The 19,168-nt window shown below is 33.6% G+C and overlaps 1 long non-coding RNA gene and 1 pseudogene across 1 annotated transcript; one reads left to right on the forward strand and one right to left on the reverse strand.

Moving 5' to 3' along the window:
• The first annotated feature begins 417 nt into the window (after nucleotides 1-417).
• On the forward strand, nucleotides 418-13,336 carry LOC134243385 (uncharacterized). Its single transcript, XR_009987021.1, has 3 exons — nucleotides 418-503; nucleotides 2,104-2,248; nucleotides 13,280-13,336. It is a non-coding gene; the product is annotated as an uncharacterized LOC134243385 (long non-coding RNA).
• Nucleotides 13,337-14,999: 1,663 nt separating this feature from the next.
• On the reverse strand, nucleotides 15,000-18,522 carry LOC134243414 (uncharacterized; annotated as a pseudogene).
• Nucleotides 18,523-19,168: the final 646 nt, after the last annotated feature.

Below are 19,168 nucleotides of genomic sequence, written 5' to 3' on the forward strand. Positions count from 1 at the left end.
ACACTTGATCTGTCAGCTACGGCGAACGTAAGGATTTCAAAAATAGCATTACATACGTATGTATGAGGGATTTAGTAAGTAAACGATTCTTGTTTATTTTTGAAAAAAGACATTTTGTTTTTTCAAATCAATAAATATGTTCATTGTCTACTCTGAAAAATAAAAATGTAACAGAAAACTTATTTCAAACTGTACAGGACTATTTTAGCAGTATTAAGAAAAGATATATTTCTCCTTGAAGGAAAACCATGAATATGAACAAATAATCAATAATTTTCTTTCTGACATGTTTTGTGTTCGCCAACATTTTCCCTAAAGGTAGATAAAACGACTTAATATAAAGGCTTTTAAGTTAAATGTATACGTAAACTGAATCAGTGAGATCAATAATGTACGGTTTTCGGTATTGTAGGATGTGATGCCCAGTGTTCCCTCTCCAGACCATGCGAGGCAGACGTAGTGGATCATTTAATACGAGCGGATTCTAAAGGACATGTCTGCAGGTACGTCAACTTTTTCACACATAGATAGCTATAGTACATACGATTCTCAAGCTTAAAAACCCTTCAATTTAATATCTCGACCTGCTTTGAAAGACTCTAGAAAATGTCCTGTTTAATATACTGAAAGGAAAAAGAAACGCATAAGAACATAATATGGGAAAATTTTTTGACTATGTGGCCGAAAAATCTGAAAATTGGTCAGATGTGTATTTTGGTTACTTTGCACTAAAATCGCTAGTCAAAACTACTCAACCATGAAATGTATGGTGTCACGTAGGGGAAATGATAAAAAGTCAAAAACACGTGCATGTTGATGATGATAATTTTGTGATAAAATTTTGTAGTGCCATACGATGCAATAGAGTTTTAGACATCATTTTTGCATATTTGCAGTCAGTATAAATTTCTTGCAATCGTGGTATGGCTGACGGAAGCTAATGTGGGTCTAGTAATTGAATTCAATATTGCATAAGTGAATTAAAAGGCAAAAACATGCTGCTGTACAGATTGTTTTCAACTTCTCAAACCCAATAAAAGTTGTTTTTTTTGTTGTCAGAGAGTTAATTTAAATTGTTTCCAACCAACCATGACGGCGATGTTGGCGCGTAACAACGTCACAACAAGAAAGGGATTTTCATCATGCCACCTCGGTTATTGTCAAGGCATTATCACTGAAACTGATATTTATACAGCAGACGATCATACTCATTTTTTTCATCCTAAATTGACAGAAACTTTCTGCTCTAATTTTGGGGGCGAGCTTGGCCAATTTACGTCTATTTTAGTCTCAAACGCGCACGTACGCGTCTTTTGCGTGATTTTTTTTTTAGCATGTTTACACTGGAAAAATTTAGCTAGTGTTTGCCGAGACTTTTTTACAAACATTCACGTGTACCAAACCTACTGGGTTCTGTACATTCTATCCTTAATCAAAAATTCGTATTCGAATGGGCGTGGGGATTTGTTGGCTTTGGAATAATACAGCTTATCTCACTCATTAAGACTACCGTCGGAAGGGTTGAATAATAATGCTCTGAAAAAGATAACTACTTTGGTGAACTCAATGCACAGGAAAATCAAGTTTGTTACTGATGCGAAAGGGAGATTATGAGAATTTTTAGTTTTATTTTTGGGGGGTGTCGACATATTGATATCAATATCTCAGGAATTATCACTCAAAATCACACAAAATTTTGGTAACTTGTTGAATAAAGATGGATTAAAATGTATGATAACAATGGTGGAAAACATATTTGAAATAATCGCTTTAATTTAACTCAAAAGTTTAATTTGCGTTACTTAATCCTTTCAGTATATATAGTATTATCAAAATATTTTGAGGTAATCAAGTCCTAATTAGTATTAATCTTATATATTAAATGCAATAAAAGGTATAATCTTTCATTGGGCGAACCTCAATATAATTGCATAAAAGAAGGTTTATTAATGATCAGAAAAATTCGATTCATTTCATTTATTTCTTGCTTGTTGATTTAAAAAATGACTTTTCAAAATCGTATCCCCTTCCTTCTAATTAATTTTTACTTGCTCTATTTATAGCATTTTTTTATCATTCAATCATTCCTTTTTTTATTAACAGTGTGACAAAATCCAGGATATTTGTGCACAACAACAAATATCTGACTGTAAGACTAACCCACATGCACCTAACGCAATGCTGATTATCATGCAAGCGAAATCGACCATTAATAAGCTAAAGCAAATACGATCAAGGAATGGATATGGTAAGTTTCTTAACACAAGTCTATCCTTAAAAAAACATATTTATATTAGGGTATGGAACACATGGGTCGTCTTTTCACAGCAGAATTAAATATATGATGAATATTTACCATTATATGGTGTGCATTTTGTCATTGTGATACACTTTTGTTATTACATGAGTGATATTTAGAGAACAGTTAACGAGTAATAACTTAATTTATCGTACATCCACATTAGGGCGGGACGAGTTGCGCAGCAACGAGTCTCGGCCAATGTGGATGTACGATAAATTAAGTTATTACGAGTAACTGTTCTATAAATAACTTGTATCATGCATAACTCCGCCTACATTCCTTATATAGCGTTAGTGCAGCGGAAACAAGTTAATATCTAGAAAAGTCTAGAATTTTCTTGATAAACTCCGCCCACCGTCGCAAAGCATTGTGGTATAGCGCAACTCGTGTGCAGACGAACATTTCCAGTATAACAGCGAGAGAAAATGGACGACAAAATCGGCACCATCAATTTTGATGAGATTGACTTTTTAGCAATAACCGAGGATGATTTCACTCTATCACAGATATGTGATGCCATTGAAAAAGAAGAGGAACTGATTGATGGTATGAATCACTTTGACATTAACCCGACAGGCGCGAATGCGCTGAACCTCGATCTGTTTGGAGATTTTAATTTGGACGGCATGGACGGAGGTGCCACCGATAGATTCAGTGAAACGAACAGCGATGAGTCGACCAAGCGTTTCGGGGGAATTTCTGATTCCGAAATTGAGAAGTTGATTTCTAGTCAAGAAAATCAAAATACAAAGAGAAATACTCGTTGGGCATTTGGGGTTTTCGAAAAGTGGCGCCAAGAAAAAAAACAAGAATCTGCCTTTTGAACTTGCAGTACCGGAACTTCTACACATGGATGTTTCTACTATGAGTTATTCATTGACACATTTTGTATGCGACGCACGGAAGAAGGACGGAAGTGAATACCCACCTAAGTCGGTCTACTATCTTGTTTGTGGATTGTTAAGGTATTTGCGAGACAACAAGAGACATGACATTAATTTCTTTTCAGACTTGAAATTTGCAGAGTTTAGAAAAACGCTGGATGCTCAAATGAAATCCCTCTTGTCTAAAGGACTGGGAACTAAAGTCAAACAGGCAGATCCAATAACTCAAGAAGACGAAGAACTGCTTTGGGAAAGAGAAGTACTGGGAAACAAGTCCGCGGAGACGCTACAGTATACAGTGTTTTTTTTACATGTGTAAATTATTCGGGTTGCGGGGATTTGATGAGCATAGAGACTTGACATGTGCAAACGTCACGATTGGTGAGGATGGGCGAGGTAAATACATCCACTTTTGCGGCGGTTCAAACAAGACTTTTAAGGGGGGACCTATGTCGTTCGACGTCAAAGCAGCGTTATGTGACGTCACAATAGCGACGTTTGTTTTTTTTTCCCGCTGACTTTTGCAACTGTGATTATATGCATAACATTGTTCTTAATCAAAAACGTGCACATTTTCAAAAAGAAATTTTTTTCAACATTTAAAACAGTTTTATTTGATTTATGGAGTTTGATAATATCAGAATTCTCTTCCTTTGGTTGATAATTCATAGCAATTTCAGTTGTGAAGAAGTACCTCTATGATATGCTGATATATAAATGCAAAAAATATAAGATAAAATTCAGCAAAGACAGCGGCTTAAATTAGGGAAATATGTTTAATTTTATGATTACCATTAATTGTATTTTCTGGATAAAACTAAGGAAAATAAAGAAATGTACTTGTACCTATATTTACTTATTGATTTATAGTGTATGTAGATTTTATTGTATAAAGTCATTCCTATTAGGTGTTGGTTGTTGACGGGGAGGGGGGGGCAGAATGATTAGAATGAAGAAAAAAAAGAGTATATCTGTTTAAATTATTTCTTATCAAAACAAAATACACGTGTTTTGCAAAATAGTTTTACATTCAGATGTTTGTCAGTGCTAACTTACCTTTTTTTTAGTGCAAAAAGGTCAAAATTTATGACAATAGAGTACGAAAATAAAAGAAAACGTTATATTTCTCGTTTATTTTATCATAAAGGTATACTTTTTTCCTTGTTAAGATAAAGAAAGGGGTAATTTCTTTCAAAAAATATGAATTACCACATTTTCACACAAAGACTTTTTAAGATATAACCTGTTATGCATGTCGGAATTGTAAAAAATACCACAAGAAAAACGGGGTGATACTTACATTGTGCTCCTGTATAATTTTTCATGCGAGATGAATTACAATGAATTTGCCTTCATTTTAAAGATACAAGTCATATAAATTAAATACATGTTGATTTCGAATGTGATTTGACATTTTTGGTTCTTTTTAGCGCATATTTGGAGTAGAACAATAACGTCTGAAAAATAATCTATTTTTAGCATTTCACACTGTTTTTGCACGTGCTCCTGTGTAAAAATAAGCATATAAAGGTATTGTTTTTAATACCTAAAAATTAAGATCAAGTGGTCAGGAAAGAAATGTCAAAGTTTTGAAAATTTCACACAAAGACTTTTCGGACATAGGTCCCCCTTAAGGGAGGACTTGCCCACCCATCTCTGCAAAGTAAAGACATTCGGCACTATTGTCAACCAGGTACGGTATTTTTCCTTTAGATTGATTTTTTTACATTTAAAACTACAAATTGATGAATATAAATTTATTTTTGTTACTTTTTTTTAAAGGAGATCGATGCATAGCCGACTATTTTCATCAGTACCTTGATGCACTTGGAAACGAGGGGGAGTTTTACAGACGTCCAATTGCAGGGAACCCTATTCGATATGGTGCACAAGTTGTTGGTGTTAATAAGATTAAAACCTTCATGAAAATCATCTGCAAAAAGGGGGGTCTCGTTGGAAACTTTACTAACCACAGTGGAAAGCGCACCTGTGCTAGCCAGTTGTACAGCGCTGGAATGGATGAACAGGCGATCATGGAGCGAACCGGACATAGGTCAGAGCGAGCAGTGCGGAAGTACAAACGATCATGTCCAGAGGTAGCAGAGAATGTCAGCAAAATACTTGATCCACCGGCGCCAAAAGCAATGAAAATGGAAACACCGTATGACGAAAATGATAACCAAGAACCTATGTGTGCTGAAAAACGCTGGAAAAAGTCTGTGAGAGTTTGCAGTCTATGGCCTCTAGCAGCAATTCGTCTAAACAAATCGACAACAGGGCAATGGCGGATTTGACCAACAAGTTTCAGTTTGAAAACTGTAAAATTTCGTTCAATTTTTGAGACAAACGCTTGTGACATGGCTTAATGCAGAACAATTTGAAAATTTGGTTTAAATCATACACAGGAAAAATGTCCACATGTGTTAAACATATGTTTGGTTTCACATGTGTTCAACACATGTTTTATACATGTAATACATGCGTGTAAATAAACACATGTAAAATATGTGTTTCATTTATATGTAAAACATATATAATATACACATGTTATACACCTGTGAGATAATATATATGTTAAACACATGTTTTTCACCACACATGTATAACACGTATTATATATATGTAATATATGTGTGCGAAAATACAGATGAATTATACATGTTTAATTTATATAAAATATATGTGTATTCATATACACATGTTATACACATGTTAAGTTTTATCTCATATGTGTGTGTACATTAATTCAAAAGAATTTGTAAATGTTAGTAAAAGTTTACTCATGTAAAGTTTTACTTTGTTTATCCCCCCCCCCCCTTTCCCTTCTAAAAAAAAAAAAGTTTCACAATTTTTTTTCTGTAATAATGCATTTATCAGACAAAATTGATAAAGAATGAATTCATTTTCTTTTCATTTTAAATCTTTTGGGCTTGGCTTACTTCTTGAGTAAAATTAAAATAATTCCGTATTTGTCTCCGGACCGGTTTTGTCTTCTATCGGATGAAAATGTACGTCATTTTTGACGTCACTGCTGCAGCAGACGTCCTGGGTGTATTGGAAAGGTAAGTGATCTCCAAACATTTTTTAAAAGACTTTTAGCCTAATTCATATTGTTAAAATATCATTTCATTATAATTACAGGTGCATGCGTATGAACTTCTATATATTATACATGTAATACTCTTATCATTGTGACTTGTCATGCATTTCGTAAACCTAACGATAGTGATCTGTAAGTAAATTTGGTGAAAAATGTTTCTGACTGAATGTAAGCACGGGCACTGGAAGTTAATGTAAATATATAGTATGTGTATGTATAAAAAAGACCCTTCTTTTTTTATACATACACATACTATATTATTTATATTAACTTCCAGTGCCCGTGAATGTAAGCGGTTACATGTTAGGCTAAAGGCATTACTATTTTTTATAATTTGTATACAGGTATTAAAGTAATTTTGGATAAATTTGTTTCTGAATGAACGTAAACATTACATGTTAGGCTATTTTTAAAGGCATTATTGGTTTTCCTTTTGTTACGTACTGATATGAAAGTGAAAGTAGAAACCTTGAAACCATTGTGACTGTCAGTTGGTGTTTATGTATGTTGAGATGGCTGTCAAGTCGATTCTTTCAACTTAATAACAAGTGTTTGTTTTCATGGCCTATAGATGCATGCAGTAACTTGAGTTCAGTACGTGTCACATTGCTGCGTCTAAAAAGCCCAAAGCTGATAAGACTGGCGATTGATCCTAAAGCTGATTTGACAGAAGACTGCATCTTCACAATATTAAACATGTTAAAGGTAAAAATAAATACTTGCAATAAAAAATCAAAGTAAACATCTGCAATGACTCCTTCATGACAAAATATTTCTTGATACATTGTAATTTCTTTTTGTTCCTTAAATTTATAATTCTACATTATATTGTTTGCACCACTTCATAAATAATAAGTCAACTCAGTACTACAATAATTTTATTCTATATTATAAAACAGTTTTAATCCAGTGCACTTTTAAGATATGGAAAGTATGAATAGAATTTGCTGGCTTTAAAAGCTATGAAACTGGTACATGTACTGTAAATGACTTCAGGGGGGAGGGGGGGGGGGGGTTATTGAATTTTTGAATTTCAGTTAAAAATTAATAATAACAGTGACATCCAACTTTCAAGGTACAAGTACATGTGCATATGTGTTGACTGTTGAAAGTACATCAGTTAGCTAATCCATTGGATATTTACATCTATTATGTACCGGTATTCATTACGTGACATTTATTATTTTTTTCCAACACTAGAGAACATAGTTTCTGGTAAAATGTAAGATATTAATTAAGACTATTAAGAACCTACAAACATGTACTCTCTCTTTTTTAGCTCTACTGGTCAGAGACCAGAAGAGCTTATGTGATGGTAATGCGTCCGTCGTCCGTCCGTCTGTCTGTCTGTCTGTCTGTCTGTCTGTCCGTCTGTCTGTCTGTAAACAATTTTTCAAAATGCTACTCCTCCTACAGTTTTGGTCTGATTTCAATATAACTAGGCACACAAGTAGACTACACTAAGATACATAATTCTGTGTATCGGTTTTTGATTTCGATGAACGGTGTTGCCGTGGTTACTAAAAATAGAAATTTCTGTGAAATTCTTTCAAAATGCTACTCCTCCTACAGTTTTGGTCTGATTACAATATAACTTGGCACACAAGTAGACTACACTAAGATACATAATTCTGTGTATCGGTTTTTGATTTCGATGAACGGTGTTGCCGTGGTTACTAAAAATAGAAATTTCTGTGAAATTCTTTCAAAATGCTACTCCTCCTACAGTTTTGGTCTGATTTCAATATAACTTGGCACACAAGTAGACTACACTAAGATACATAAATCTGTGTATCGGTTTTTGATTTCGACGAACGGTGTTGCCGTGGTTACTAAAAATAGAAATTTCTGTGAAATTCTTTCAAAATGCTACTCCTCCTACAGTTTTGGTCTGATTTCAATATAACTTGGCACACAAGTAGACTACACTAAGATACATAAATCTGTGTATCAGTTTTTGATTTCGATGAACGGTGTTGCCGCAGTTACTAAAAATAGAAATTTCTGTGAAATTCTTTCAAAATGCTACTCCTCCTACAGTTTTGGTCTGATTTCAATATAACTTGGCACACAAGTAGGCTACACTAAGATACATAAATCTGTGTATCGGTTTTTGATTTCGATGAACGGTGTTGCCGTGGTTACTAAAAATAGAAATTTCTGTTAAATACTCTCAAAATGCTACTCCAAATAACAGTTTTAGTCTGGTTATAATATAATGTGGCATGCAAGTAGACTACACTAAGAACATAAAGAGACTTAATCAAGGATCATTATTCTATTTATTGCTGTTGAAAAGTTTCAATTTCCAACTGCTTAAGTACTTTTCTCTTCCTTTGCTATAAGTACAAACCAGTAGAGCTTCAGTCTCGACAGAGACTTCTGGTTGTAGTTGTAGTTTTGTAGTTTAATTAAGTTTTAGTTATGCAAAGAAGATATCTACTGCGTGAATATTTGTTTTACAGGTTCAATATACAGTCAGCGTCTCACAAGAATAAATCCCAAGATCCAAGACTTGCTTAAAAGCTTAATTAAGGTAACTACACACTGTTAAATAAACTTTGTTATATTCTTCCCAACAACGTTTGGGATATCCTGGAATCACACTGTCTGTTTTTCTGCCTGTCTACTTCTCTGTAGTATTTTTTTGTCCAAAAATAAAATATTTGTGTCAGAATCTTCTTAATTTTTGTCAATATGAATTAGTAATACTGTTTGAACATTCCAAATTTAATTGTCAAAATCAATTGTCAAAAAAATAAATGCTTTTTATGAATTTATTGTGAAGCATATCTTTCAACAGTGTAATTGTCTTGAAAATTACATCATAGGATTCCACAAAACACCTAGTATAACATATTTAACATTAGTTTTATCTCTTATCATATCTCTGTTAGTGAATTGGGCACACATTTGTTTGCTGAACTTTAATATTACTTGTAGAATTGATTTTGTAATTTAAGAATTGTTTTATTTTTACTTTTGAAATTTTTGTAGAGACCATTCTGTGCCACAAAGAAATTGTTCTGGAAAGGGAGAAATGGTGGATTTGCATTTTGGGTACAGTTCAAAGATAGTTCAAAATGGTCAAGCTCATGGAAGATCAGAGGGAGGACAACTGAAGAAAACTGAAAGATACAGAAGGAAAAAGAACATATATGAAAGAAAATATATGAAATAATTATGAAATTGGGAGGATGTACACAATCTTGTCTGTATTTGACCTGTAAAGATTTAATTCCCATTCTTATTTGTATGCTGTAATATCAAATAACTTGATTTTTAGCTCTACTGGTCAGAGACCAGAAGAGCTTATGCGATAGTAATGCGTCCGGCGTCCGTCCGTCCGTCTGTCTGTCTGTCTGTCCGTCTGTCCGTCTGTCTGTAAACAATTTTTCAAAATGCTACTCCTCCTACAGTTTTGGTCTAATTTCAATATAACTTGGCACACAAGTAGACTACACTAAGATACATAATTCTGTGTATCGGTTTTTGATTTCGATGAACGGTGTTGCCGTGGTTACTAAAAATAGAAATTTCTGTGAAATTCTTTCAAAATGCTACTCCTCCTACAGTTTTGGTCTGATTTCAGTATTACTTGGCAAACAAGTAGAATACACTAAGATACATAATTCTGTGTATCGGTTTTTGATTTTGATGAATGGTGTTGCCGTGGTTACTAAAAATAGAAATTTCTGTGAAATTCTTTCAAAATGCTACTCCTCCTACAGTTTTGGTTTGATTTCATTATAACTTGGCACACAAGTAGACTACACTAATATACATAATTCTGTATATCGGTTTTTGATTTCGATGAACGGTGTTGCTGTGGTTACTAAAAATAGAAATGTCTGTGAAATTCTTTCAAAATGCTACTCCTCCTACAGTTTTGGTCTGATTTAAGTATAACTTGGCACACAAGTAGACTACACTAAGAACATAAAGAGACTTTATCAATGATCATTATTCTATTTAGTTTCAAATCCCAGCTGCTTAAGTACTTTTCTCTTCCTTTGCTATAAGTTCAAACCAGTAGAGCTTCAGTCTCGACAGAGACTTCTGGTTCATAAATTTACAATAGATAATACATGGGAAATGTTATATGTGATATTTCAATTTTGCTTTGGACACTTTCATGTCAAATCATATAAATTATAAAAAAGTACATGGACTAATTATGTTATTCATTTGTACATGTATGCATGTTTAACTATTTAATCATTTTGTGGAAATCTTTTAATTGTACTCAACTTAGAATATGTAAAATATATGTATCGACAAATGCTACTGACTTGTTTGTATACTTTCCTGTTTAGAAAGTACACTGAAAAATAAGTTATTTCTCTTGATGAAAATTATTTATCAAAAAAGTTGTGTAAGAATTTTAAGATATTAATTTTCAAATATTTAACCCATGAAGATAGATCATTGGAATGTAATGGATTTTCATCTAAAGCAGAAATATCTGATTTTTAAATGTGTACAAGAATGTGTTTTTCCTTGTGATAAATATTGAAAGAGAACACATGTAACTATTTCATATGATTTACATATGCTGCCCTTTTCATATGATTCACATATGTGGACAGACATGAAAAAAGTATAAAAATGATAAAAAGTACAACAGTAATATTATACACGTATAATTCACATATAAAGTATAACATATATAAAACACATGTTTAACACATGTTTCATATGTATAAATATACAATGTGTTTATTTTTACACATGTTAAACACATGTGAAACATATGTTTAACATGTGTAAAAATAAACACCCTATACATGTGTGCTCCTTTTATGTGTTTTACATGTGTAAAAAATATATGTTAAACACATGTTTAACATATGTTCAACACATGTGGACATTTTTCCTGTGTACATGACAGTACATGTGTCAACTTTTTTTTTTTGTTGGTTTGTGAAAAAAAATAAAATGTTTTTTAGCACTTTGTCTTTATTTTAAAAGTGTGCAATAACAAGTTATCACATTGGAAGTTAACGCATGCTTAAGCTCCACCCCCTTTCATTTTAACTGGATTTAACATTTAGGCAACTTCAAAGGAAAAATACCGCATCCATGATACAATGCGTTTTTATCGGTATGAGATGTGCTTTTGTCAACAAGTGGTGTGCATTATTATTCATGTTGCTTGATTTTATCATTGATATTTTTGTAACCAGATTTGCCCTTTGTCATTATGTGGTGTGTTTCTTTCATTATTTTAAATGCATATTTCATTAGATCATGTATTTTCAATAGCCATTACCTCATGTTCAAAAGCCTTGAACCGTTTATGGTAGCTCAGACGGTAGAGCGCTCGCTTCGTGATCGGGAGGTCGTGAGTTTCATTCTCGGCCGCGACTGACCAAAGTCGATAAAAAAGGGCAGCAACTGGTCTTTCGCCATGCTCTCGGCAACTGAGGTGGAATTTGCGGGCCTTTAAAACGAGGTCCCGTGTCACAGCAGGCGTTGGCACGATCAAGATTCCTCACTGCTCAATGGCCTTGCATGCCGAGTAAAGGTCAAAATTAGAAGCCCCTCACCGGTATATGGTAAGTCTCTATAAGAGTGAAAAATTACCGAATGAGACGTAAAACAACAATCAATCAATCAAAATTGTGGTACACACATCTTTTCGTGATGTGCATTCTTTACCGTGAAAATAACGTTTAAGTCTTTCTTATCATCTTCCTGAACAATGGATGATGTCAGATGTAAGTTGCACGACAGATGAACATCACAAATATGTAATGAACTAGAAGTCTCTGTCGAGACTGAAGCTCTACTGGTTTGAACTTATAGCAAAGGAAGAGAAAAGTACTTAAGCAGCTGGGATTTGAAACTTTACAACAGCAATAAATAGAATAATGATCGTTGATAAAGTCTCTTTATGTTCTTAGTGTAGTCTACTTGTGTGCCAAGTTATACTGAAATCAGACCAAAACTGTAGGAGGAGTAGCATTTTGAAACAATTTTACAGACATTTCTATTTTTAGTAACCACGGCAACCCGTTCATCAAAATTAAAATTCAATACACAGAATTATGTATCTTAGTGTAGTCTACTTGTGTGCCAAAATATACTGAAATCAGACCTTAACTGTAGGAGGAGAAGCATTTTGAAAGAATTTCACAGAAATTTCTATTTTTAGTAACCACGGCAACACCGTTCATTGAAATCAAAAACGGATAAACAGAATTATGTATCTTAGTGTATTCTACTTGTTTGCCAAGTTATACTGAAATCAGACCAAAACTGTAGGAGGAGTAGCATTTTGAAAGAATTTCACAGAAATTTCTATTTTTAGTAACCAAGGCAACACCGTTCATCGAAATCAAAAACCGATACACAGAATTATGTATCTTAGTGTAGTCTACTTGTGTGTCAAGTTATACTGAAATCAGACCTTAACTGTAGGAGGAGTAGCATTTTGAAAGAATTTCACAGAAATTTCTATTTTTAGTAACCAAGGCAACACCGTTCATCGAAATCCAAAACCGATACACAGAATTATGTATCTTAGTGTATTCTACTTGTGTGTCAAGTTATACTGAAATCAGACCAAAACTGTAGGAAGAGTAGCATTTTGAAAGAATTTCACAGAAATTTCTATTTTTAGTAACCACGGCAACACCGTTCGATGAAATCAAAAACCGATATACAGAATTATGTATCTTAGTGTAGTCTACTTGTGTGCCAAGTTATATTGAAATTAGACCAAAACTGTAGGAGGAGTAGCATTTTGAAAAATTGTTTACAGACAGACGGACAGACAGACAGACGGACGGACGCCGGACGCATGACTATCGCATAAGCTCTTCTGGTCTCTGACCAGTAGAGCTAAAAATGATAAACGCGCATCCCATAATGACAAATGTCAAATGAATATCACGTGATAAAATTAAGGACATAAAAGAAATAAATATTTCGACAACTGTCCTATTTCACACACTTGTTGTCAATCCAATCACTATTTTTTAATTGCAGAAAATGCGAGTGGTGCTATTGGGAAAGATGCCAGCCTGTTGACGTTTTATTTAGGACTGTTATTTTATCTTTTTCTTTTGAAATAAAGATCAATTCCATTCTCTGAAATAAAAAAAAAATTGTATTCCAATGTTCATTTTTTTTTTTCTCAATTTACGTCAATCCTTCAAGAAACAATGAAAAAAGTTTTTGGTGGAAAATTTTCCCAAGTGTTATTTGGCTTAATTGCGAGCATTTATGCATTTAACATTGCAAACCCTAAAGCGTTGAGAGGAGGGAAGACATCGCAACATCGATAAAAGAGTTATGGGGTTCTCACAAACATCAATTCATAACAGGGGCGTAGTATCCGGGGGGGCCAGGGGGGGCCTGGCCCCCCCACTTTTTTCCCCAACCTTACACACACTATAGGAAATGTTAATTCAAAGCCTGTTTGGCCCCCCCCACTGTTAGAAATGTACCGAAAATGTAGTATAAGAATTGGTACTAAAAGTAGTCGACACTGAAAAAAAGTTTACCTACCCCAGCCCCCCCCCCCCTATTAAATTTTCAAAAATATTTATTTATTTTGCTTTGAAGACGGCCTGAAATATAAAAAAATCACTATTTCAGCTTTGATTATCCTGTGCTTTCCTTGCATGAATGCTTTGAGTTGTAAAAGTACTTTTTGACATGCTAAATATGTTAGCGGCCGATTTGATTAAATTGTTTTTTTGCATACGTTATAAAACACAGGTTATGCAGTTACATTTATATAATAAGGATAGATGTCGGAACATAGGCAACGCTTATTTCACGAGCTATATGCCCAATTAACATGTACATATTTTTGCTATTTTAAGAATAAACTGAATACAAATAAATAAACGAGAGAATGGCATAAATCGAGCTACGGTCTTTGAAAGCATGCTGTATTATGAGGAGTGGTTGAGTACTTGGACACCACGTACAAAACTCTAGTGAACCTCCCTCTTCTATATCTAGAAGTGCGTAAAACATAAAATCTTTACTTAAAGTAGCTCCGATACGAAGTTTAGTAAGACAGACAATTATCGTAACTTAAGGTACATCCCTGCTTTTGATTATATCTGTGCAATTCAGTTAAAACGGTTTTTAATCTACAAACAAACATCTCATTAAACAGAAAAACACAAGAAAACTTGATGTAATCAAATTATTTTTACTGTTACAGTCCAACATACAAGCATACCCCATAACTTCAATTTTCGTCTCTTGCTGCTATAAGCATACATTTACATTTAGATTCACAAAATATGTATTAATTTAAAAACATTGTCCATACTTTGCTAAATTATGTCAATATGTACCCTTATGATAAAAATTGTTTATCTTAATGAAAGAGATGCAGTGGAGAATATTTTTTTTTACTATTTATACACCACCAAAAAAATTCAACACGCCATGACAGAAAGAAATACTTAACCGCATTTTCCTTAATTTTCCTCAGAGCCAAACTTTTAAAATCAATTTAAAAATAAAGATAGATATCTACTGAACAGATTAAAGAGATAAAATTCATATGTCATCACATTAAATTTTGAGCCACGACTAAAAAACTATGGGTACCCCATTAAAACATCATACAGGAAACCTGGCAAATCACATATTTGTCAACATATAAACAAATTACCAGCCTTTATATGTTCAAATCTCTCCAAATAAGAGTGAAATACAACAAATGTATAGAGTTTTACATATTTCACATGCCAGATAGTTCATGGTAAAACTCTCCATTATGTTGAGGTCCAACTGCGTGTACATATATTGCGTGAAGTAAAAGTAGTTTAACTACAAGTTTCTTCAATGTTACAGAAGAAATTACTTTTGCTTTCACAAGTGGATCCAAAGATTCCTTACAACTGTAGTAGGACAAATGAAATATGTCATCACTATCACAGTGTGATTTTAGTTTCAGATCAAATAATTTCTGTAGAGAAGAAACATCTGCGATGGCATTGTGGGCTTCATAGGTTTCTCCTAACAGTTTCTGAACAAGATTCTGTTGTCTATAGTTTCCGACATCAGCTTTAGAGATAACTTTTCTTGAAAGCTTCAGAGTATCGATGTATCCTGATACTGTCCCCTTAAAGTCCTTCATAAGGTTATATTTGGTCAGCTGGTGTAGGAGAACAGGTAAATCAAAATTTTGGATATTATGTCCTATCAAAATGGAATCCGGAAACCGTGACAGGAACTTGAGGAAATCTTAAAGTCCTTCAGATGCTGATGTTGACTGTACAGCTTTTCCATTGTGTTTCAAAATGCCTCCAACATATGTAAGACCTGTTTTATGAAAACCATGTTGAATTAATCTGTAAATACTTTGTAATGAACAATAGATGGGAAGGAGGACTCAAAAGTTATTTTCTGCTAACATTATAACTTCTTTATACTAACCTGTTGCATCAGATGCAGAAATGGTTTCATATAGACATTGAATTTTTCTGTACCACAAACACATGCTATCTGAAGGATTTCTGAAGACCTGCCTATATCAAAGAAAGGGTTTTAACTTTTAGCACAATCTGCTCAGCCATCAAATAAAAACTTTTTAAAATAATTGTTGCTAAAAAAAAAATCTGACAAGGAAAACTTGTTGCCAATATTTGAATTATAAGTGAACACTTACCTAGTCCAGTTGTTTCAAGATCAAAAACTATAAATGAACTGCCTTCTAGGCACACAGACTTCGGCTCCATGCTGATGTCTTCCAAGTCAACTGATTCCTCCAGTCCTATCTTTGAGCTATATGTTGCACCTACATGTATTATATGAAATATTTTAGTTTCTAAACTTTTCATTCAGAATTTATTTTAAATTACTTGTTATTATAAATGAAATATTACCTTCGAGTACAGACTGGGTGGCATCTTTTGATGTTCTTTCATTTTTCAACTGCAGCCGGCGTCGTTTAACACTCCTCTGAGCCTGCGCCAACCTTTGTCTTTTTAATTTTCTGGCTAGTTTTGATGTCCATTTTTCTGTAAACCTTCCAGGGGACAGCTGACATCGTCTATTCAACTGAAATTCACAGCACATTGAATAATTCATAAAACATGCAAGTCTATCAAAATTGCAGCCCAAGTTTACAAGATAGACAGTCAAAGATACATTGACAAGTAATATATATTCAAATTCCAACAACTTTCTAAGGAACCCAATACAGTAAAAGTGTTATAAAGAAATATTTATAAGAAATTTTTCATGAATCCCCTTAGCAACTTATCTCAATGTTGTTTATATGGATATAAAGAATTTCAGGTTAAGGTCCAAGTAACTTCCTTATATATGACTTTTTATATAAATGTCTGGATGAACCTAAGTATTAAATCTAAAATTCAAATGCAAAAAATGGTAACTCTGCAAAAGAAAACAAAATTAATCAAACTTAACAGAAAATGAAAATAAGAAAAATAAACCAAATAATTATAAAAAAAAAAAAAAACAACAACAAAGTATACAACTTGGTAACATTTCCAAACAATTAATTCTACCTCCGTGATATAATTGTAGCCCTCATTCTTTTGACAAACAGTAGCCGAGACCCTTGTTTTTAAACTCTCAGAACCTCCATAAAATCTGTCATTATTTCATACAAAATTTAGAAATGACACAAAACTTTTTTAATTCCACTTATATTTCTCTCAAAACAATGGAATAAAATTTTAAGTACTTACAGTCTTTTTGGTGCTTTAGAGGCAACCATGTGGTTGAAATTTTCGTTGTTCTGAGTTGATCCCAAGTCTACTAGTTCATCAGCTTTCTGGATGTACTTGTTAATCAGGCTTTCCAGAGCTACACGGAGGGGTTGGTCAGAAAGTGGCTTTCCATATGGCAGATTCTTGGGCTTTTAATTGGTTTTCTGACTCCTACACCATGTTCCACATTCATCATGCTCACCTTTAACATTAATATTATAATGTAATCCTAACATCAAAAGATAAAAAATATTCCATGATCATTTTCATATAGATCGTGTTTAGTGAATTTATATTAAAACTTACCATATAAATGGGGAACTATATTTTTCAAGTCCTCAGCAAGCTTAGTGGAGTTCCCTGAATTCTGCTTCACACAGTACATAAAACAACGTTCAATGTGTGAACGTACTCTGTTGTTTTTCAAAACTTTGTAGGTGTTGCCGAGTTCTACGAGGCTCCCCATTAACCCTTTTCGTGTGTGGTTGCTGTCCGACTTTTTTGTTATGGTTGGATCAACGGTTGCCCTTACCCTTGCAATAGTGGTTGAATCATTATCCATAACTAAGGTCTGCACCTACATATACAAAAGACAATTTTGAAAATAAATTTGTCAAAAATTTAAAGCATGTTATGTATAACTAAATACAAATTAATTATTCTATAAATATATTTTAAATACCTCTCAGACTGTGATAAAATTCAAATTATGGTAAATAATATGTATTGACCAATTTGCTAAGAGATATTGCTCGAATCTGGCTAAACTTCTCTTCATACATGTAAAATCAAATTAAACTGTTGACCCCAAAAATCTATTTACCCTATGCCCTTGGTCTATGATGCCCTGGAGCATCTCGCATGCCATTGCTGGCTCCATGGACTTTGCTGACCCAGACCAGTTGCGGGGACATTTGTGCTTTCTTGGAGGGACCCCTTTCATTTCAGCTGACTCGCATATTCTGCAACGTTTTCCCATCACCGAAATTCCTATGCATTTCTTTGTTTTCTCACCAATTAGAGATGCATGCCCTGTAAAAGTTTAAAATCAGAGAGTGAAACAGGTATTTTCTGTAATTTGATTTTTTCTGAATATTCTATGGCATTCACAAAAAATTATTTTGAAATGAAGAAAGGCTAACCAGTAAGACTGTTGTATGCACGACCTGTTCCCCTTTTTTGCCAGGCCCCATCAAATCCAGCTGTGAGATTGCCATCACTCCTGAAATTAAAGTCATATAAAAATCAAACTAATATTACACTGAAATTGGTTATTTCATTAATCTAATAAGCAGCTACGTCGTAAAATATTCTCTTAAGATTGTGCAGGGATATATTTACCAAATATATGTATTATTCCTTATAAGTGATAGGTGGCTTTAATTACTTACAAGCTGATTTCTTCATCGAGATGTTTATTACAACTGTCCTCTGCCATTTTGTTGAGATGAGGTGTAATTTCCCGTTCTCTGGACTTCAAGCTTGCCTGCGTTATTGTAGGAATGTTCAAAGCAGATAACAATCCATTAACCCTCTGGCTGCGGGAAGGACATATATGTCCTTTTACCGCTGGCTGCGAGAGGGACATATATGTCCCTGGCGACGTCATAAAGTTTGAGACGTCTTTTCGCTTTCTTAATTGAAATTTATATAATTATTATAATAATTAAATTTGACTGCAGTTTTTGCTGAAATAAAAGCTTAAGAATTTCAAAACAACTACCGATTAATGAAAGTTAAAAGTTAAAAAAATATTTTATAATAATTCATGCATTGATTTGCAAGTTTAAAATGCGCAAACAAAACACTGTAAAAAATAAGTAGTGAAAGTCTCTGAGAAAACTAGTAAATTTTACTGTCCATATAATAACTACCTTAAAAGTAGTTTTACTATAGATGCATGTATTGGGTATATTTACGTATAGTAAGATAACAATTATAATGAAGCTAGAATTTATAAGCAACTTTCACTAGGCCGGTATCTAAGTATCAATACGACCCTAGCTACACAACTCACTTTCTTAACTGAAAGCTTTCAATTCACGACAAAGGATTTACGATGTTCACTAGTTAAATTCACTAGATTTTTCTTCTAGATTTTTCTTTTAGTGAAGGGTCCTTCAGATGAGTCCTTAAAAACCGAGGCCCCGTGTCAGGGGCAGGCGTTGGC

This window comes from Saccostrea cucullata, unplaced genomic scaffold, assembly GCF_032062105.1.
Source record: "Saccostrea cucullata isolate Sc308-1 unplaced genomic scaffold, CSIRO_AGI_Scuc_v1 ctg1699, whole genome shotgun sequence".
Classification (NCBI taxonomy): domain Eukaryota; kingdom Metazoa; phylum Mollusca; class Bivalvia; order Ostreida; family Ostreidae; genus Saccostrea; species Saccostrea cuccullata.